Source organism: Arachis ipaensis, chromosome B10 (assembly GCF_059453495.1).
Source record: "Arachis ipaensis isolate K30076 ecotype BB chromosome B10, ASM5945349v1, whole genome shotgun sequence".
NCBI classification, from domain to species: domain Eukaryota; kingdom Viridiplantae; phylum Streptophyta; class Magnoliopsida; order Fabales; family Fabaceae; genus Arachis; species Arachis ipaensis.
The window spans coordinates 73,507,010-73,512,946 of record NC_142435.1 but is presented as its reverse complement, the minus strand read 5'-3'; the positions used below and the strand labels follow the sequence as shown (position 1 = coordinate 73,512,946).

The 5,937-nt window shown below is 37.2% G+C and overlaps 1 non-coding gene across 1 annotated transcript; it reads left to right on the top strand.

Moving 5' to 3' along the window:
* Positions 1-2,883: 2,883 nt before the first annotated feature.
* On the top strand, positions 2,884-2,991 carry LOC148580422 (small nucleolar RNA R71). Its single transcript, XR_015899269.1, has one exon. It is a non-coding gene; the product is annotated as a small nucleolar RNA R71 (small nucleolar RNA).
* The last annotated feature ends 2,946 nt before the right edge of the window (positions 2,992-5,937 follow it).

Sequence of the window (5,937 nt, the reverse complement as noted above, 5' to 3'; positions counted from 1 at the left end):
TTCCTTGCCTTTGTTGCTCCTCCCTCATAGCTCTTTGATCTTCTCTAATCTCATGGAAAATGATGGAGTGCTCTTGGTGTTCCACCCTTAGTTGTCCCATGTTGGAACTTAATTCTCCTAGGGAGGTTTTGATTTGCTCCCAATAGTTTTGTGGAGAGAAGTGCATCCCTTGAGGTATCTCAGGGATTTCATGGTGGAAAATTTCCTCATGCTCTTGTTGAGGTCCATGATCTCTTGTTTTGCAATCAAATGCTCTACTTCTGAGCTATGGACCCTTGAGATGAATCTCTCCATCTCCCATGACTCAGAGGTGGAAGCAATTGCCTTCCCTTTCATCTTTCTTGAGGATTCTCTGGCCTTAGGTGCTATTGATGGTTATGGAAAAACAAAAAGCAATGCTTTTTACCACACCAAACTTAAAATGTTTGCTCGTCCCCGAGCAAAAGAAGAAAGAAAGAAGGAGAAGAAGAAAAAGAATGGAGGAGAGGGAGAGGGGTGTGTATTCGGCCAAGGGAAGAAGAAAGGGTGGTGTTGTGTGTAAAGGAAGAAGGAATGAGGGGTTTATATAGGGGTGGGGTGGGGTTTAGGGTTCGGCCATTAGGGTTGGGTTTGGGAGGGAAAAGAGTTTGAATTTTTGAGGTAGTGGGGTTTATGGGGAAGAGGGGATGGATGTGAGTGGTGAAGAGATGATAGGAAAGAGTGAGTGAGGTGATTGGTGAAGGGTATTTGGGGAAGAGAGTTATGAAAAGGTGTGAAGAGGAGAGAAGAAGGTAGGTGGGGATCCTGTAGGGTCCACAGATCCAGTAGGGCCAAGGACTTAACATCCCTGCTCCAATTAGGCGTGTAAAACGCCCTTACTGTGCAATCCTGGCATTTAACGCCAGACTGCTGCTTGTTTCTGGCGTTAAACGCCCAAATGTAGCCTGTTTCTGGTGTTTAACGCCAAGTAGATGCTTGTTTCTGGCGTTTAAATGCCAGAATGCTCCTCCTCCAGGGTGTGCTATTTTTAATGATATTTTTCATTCTGTTTTTGATTTTTCAGTAGTTTTGTGACTCCACATGATCATCAACCTAATAAAACACAAAATAACAAAAAGAAAATAAAATAGATATGATTAAATAACATTGGGTTGCCTCCTAACAAGCGCTTCTTTAATGTCAATAGCTTGACAGTGAGCTCTCATGGAGCCTTACAGATAATCAGAGTAAGGTTGGAACCTCCCAACACCAAACTTAGAGTTTGAATGTGGTGGTTCAACACCAAACTTAGAGTTTGGTTGTGGCCTCCCAACACCAAACTTAGAGTTTGACTGTGGGGGGCTTTGGTTGACTCTGCAGTGAGAGAAGCTTTTCATGCTTCCTCTCCATGGTTACAGAAGGAGAACCTTGAGTCTTAAACACAAGGTAGTCCTCATTCAGTTGAAGGACCAACTCTCCTCTGTCCACATCAATCACAGCTTTTGCTGTGGCTAGGAAGGGTCTTCCAAGGATGATGGATTCATCCTCATCCTTCCCAGTGTCTAGGATTATGAAATCAGCAGGGATGTAAAGGCCTTCAACCTTTAGTAACGCGTCCTCTACTTGTCCATAAGCCTGTTTTCTTGAGTTGTCTGCCATCTCCAATGAGATTCTGGCAGCTTGTACCTCAAAGATCCCAAGTTTCTCCATTACAGAGAGTGGCATTAAGTTTATGCCTGACCCCAGGTCACACAGAGCCTTCTCAAAGGTCATGGTGCCTATGTTACAAGGAATTAAGAATTTACCAGGATCCTATTTCTTTTGAGGTAATTTCTGACTATCCAATGCATTTAGTTCATTGGTGAGCAAGGGAGGTTCATCTTCCCAAGTCTCATTACCAAATAATTTGGCATTCAGCTTCATGATTGCACCAAGATATTTAGCAACTTGCTCTTCAGTGACTTCTTCATTCTCTTCAGAAGAAGAATACTCATCAGAGCTCATGAAGGGCAGAAGGAGGTTCAATGGAATCTCTATGGTCTCTAGATGAGCCTCAGATTCCTTTGGTTCCTCAAAGAGAAACTCCTTATTGGTCACTGAACGTCTCAGGAGGTCTTCCTCACTAGGATTCACATCCTCCTTCTCCCTTGTAGGTTCAGCCATGATGGTCAAATCAATGGCCTTGCACTCTCTCTTTGGATTTTCTTCTGTATTTCTTGGGAGAGTACTAGGAGGAGTTTCAGTGACCCTTTTACTCAGCTGGCCCACTTGTGCCTCCAAATTTCTAATGGAGGACCTTGTTTCATTCATGAAACTTACAATGGCCTTAGATAGATCAGAGACTATATTTGCTAAGTTAGATGGATTCTGCTCAGAATTCTCCATCTGTTGCTGAGTGGATGATGGAAAAGGCTTGCTATTGCTAAACCTGTTTCTTCCACCATTATTAAAGCCTTGTTGAGGCTTTTGTTGATCTTTTCATGAGAAATTTGGATGATTTCTCCATGAGGGATTATAGGTGTTTCCATAGGGTTCACCCATGTAATTCACCTCTGCTATTGTAGGATTCTCAGGATCATAAGCTTCTTCTTCAGAAGATGGCTCTATAGTACTGTTGGATGATTCCTTCAATCCATTCAGACTCTGAGAGATCATATTGACTTGCTTAGTCAATATTTTATTCTGAGCCAATATGGCATTCAGAGTATCAATTTCAAGAACTTCCTTCCTCTGAGGCGTCCCATTACTCACAGGATTCCTTTCAAAAGTGTACATGAACTGGTTATTTGCAACCATGTCAATGAGTTCCTGAGCTTCTGCAGGCATTTTCTTTAGGTGAATGGATCCATCTGCAGAATGGTCCAGTGACATCTTTGATAGCTCAGACAGACCATCATAGAATATATCCCGGATGGTCCACTCTGAAAGCATGTCAGAAGGACATTTTTTGGTCAGTTCCTTGTATCTCTCCCAAGCTTCATAGAGGGATTCATTTTCTTTCTGTTTGAAGGTTTGAACATCCACTCTAAGCTTACTAAGCTTTTGAGGAGGGAAGAACTTGGCTAAGAAAGTCGTGACCAGCTTATCCCAAGAGTTCAGGCTATCTTTAGGTTGAGAATCCAACCATATTCTAGCTCTGTCTCTTACAACAAACGGGAAAAGCATAAGTCTGTAGACCTCGGGATCAACCCCATTGGTGTTAATAGTGTCACAGATCTGTAAGAATTCAGTTAAGAACTAAAAAGGATCTTCTGATAGAAGTCTATGAAACTTCCAGTTATGTTGCATCAGAGAAACTAATTGAGGCTTTAGCTCAAAATTGTTTGCTCCAATAGCAGGGATTGAGATGCTTCTTCCATGTAAATTGGAATTTGGTGCAGTAAAGTCACCAAGCATCTTCCTTGCATTGTTATTATTTTCGGCTATGTCTCCTTCTTTTTCGAAAATTTCTGTCAGATTTTCTCCAGAGAGTTGTGCTTTAGCTTCCCTTAGCTTCCTCTTCAGAGTCCTTTTAGGTTCAGGATCAGCCTCAACAAGAATGTTCTTGTCCTTGTTCCTGCTCATATGAAAAAGAAGAGAACAGAAAATAATAGGGATCCTCTTTGCCACAGTAGAGAGGTTCCTTTATGTGAGTAGAAGAGAAGAATAAAAGAAGGGGAAGAAAAAAACTCGAACACAGAGAGGAAGATGGTGTTCGAATTTTAGGTGGAAGAGAAGTGTTAGTAGATGAATAATTAAATAGAAGGAGATGAGAGATGAGAGAATTCGAAAATTAATTAAAATAAAAAAATTATTTTTTTGTTTTTAATTTAAAATCAAAGTTATAATTCGAAAATTAAAAAGGAAAATGAAATTAAATTAAATTAAAGTTTAAAACAATTAGTTAATTAAAAAGGAATTTTGAAAAAGAGGGAAGGGATTTTCGAAAATTAGAAAGAGAGAGTTAGTTAGGTAGTTTTGAAAAAGATATGATTGAAACAAAAAGATAGGATTAGTTTAAAAAAGATTTGAAAATCAATTTTAAAAAGATAAGAGGTTAGAAAAGATTTTGAAATTGATTTTGAAAAAGATGTGATTGAAACTTATTTTGAAAAAGATTTGAAAAGAAAATTTTAAGATATTTGATTTTGAAAATTAAAGTTGATTACTTGACTAACAAGAAACAAAAAGATATGAATTTAAAATTTAAAGATTGAGTTTTTCTTATTAGGCAAGTAACAAACTTAAAATTTTTGAATCAATCACATTAATTGCTAGTAAAGATTTTGAAATTATGAAATAAAATAAGAAAAAGATTTTTGAAAATCAATTTGAAATTTTCGAAAATCATAAAAGAAAAATGAAAAAGATTTAATTTTTAAAAAAGATTTGAAAAAGATAGAAATTTTTTTTAAATTGAAAATTTGATTTGACTCATAAGGAACAACTAGATTTTAAAAATTTTTTGAAAAAGTCAACTCAAATTTTCGAAAATTTATGAGTGAAAAAGGGAAAGATATTTTTTTTATTTTTGAATTTTTAATGATGAAAGAGAAAAACATAAAAAAGACTCAATGCATGAAAAATTTGGATCAAAACACACAATGCATGCAAGAACACTATGAATGTCAAGATGAACACCAAGAACACTTTGAAGATCAAGATGAACATCAAGATTTATTTTTGAAAATTTTTAAGAAAAGAAAAACATGCAAGACACCAAACTTAAAAATTTTTAATGTTGAGACACTAACAAATTGAAAATGCATATGAGAAACAAGAAAAGATGCACAACAAGAAAATGCAAAGATCAAACAAGAAGACTTGTCAAGAACAACTTGAAGATCATGAAGAACACATGCATGAGTTTTCGAAAAATGCACAAATTTTAAGAACATGCAATTAACACCAAACTTATGACTTGACACTAGATTCAAGCAAGAAACATCAAATTATTTTTGGTTTTATGATTTTATTAATTTTTTTGGATATTTTTCGAAAATTAATTGGAAAAATAAGGATTTCAAAATTTTTAATAGGAATTCCAGAAATCTTGCAATGTTAGTCTAAAGCTCCAGTCCAGGAATTAGACATGGCTTACTAGCCAGCCAAGCTTTCAGTGAAAGCTCCGGTCCAAAACACTAGACATGGCCAATGGCCAGCCAAGCTTTAGCAGATGCAAATCAGACATACAACAGTTGATACTTCATCCAACTTCATTCTATGCTGATAAGTGGAAGCCCCAGTCCAAATGAATTAGACATGGCTTTACAGCCAGCCAGGCTTCAACATGCTTCATGAAACTCTAGAATTCCTTCTTAAAAATTCTGAAGAACATAAATTAAATTTTTTTCTTTTTTTTTTGAAAATAAAAAAATATATATTTTTTGTATTATTTTTGAAAATAAGAAATAAAAAAAAGCTTTAAAATAAAATAAAATTACCTAATCTGAGCAACAAGATGAACCGTCAGTTGTACAAACTCGAACAATCCCCGGCAACGGCGCCAAAAACTTGGTGCGCAGAAATTGTAATCATCAACAATGGCGCCAAAGACTTGGTGCTCTCAAACGTGAATCACACTTTGTCACAACTTCGCACAACTAACCAGCAAGTGCACTGGGTCGTCCAAGTAATAAACCTTATGTGAGTAAGGGTCGATCCCACGGAGATTGTCGGCTTGAAGCAAGCTATGGTCACCTTGTAAATCTCAGTCAGGCAGATTCAAATGGTTATAGAGAATTGATAATTAAAACATAATTAAAATATAAACTAGGATAGAGATACTTATGTAATTCATTGGTGAAAATTTCAGATAAGCGTATAGAGATGCTTTCGTTCCTCCTGAACCTCTGCGTTCCTGCTGTCTTCATCCAATCATTCCTACTCCTTTCCATGGCAAGCTGTATGTTGGGCATCACCGTTGTCAATGGCTACATCCCGTCCTCTCTGTGAAAATGGTCCAATGCGCTGTCACTGCAAGGCTAATCATCTGTCGGT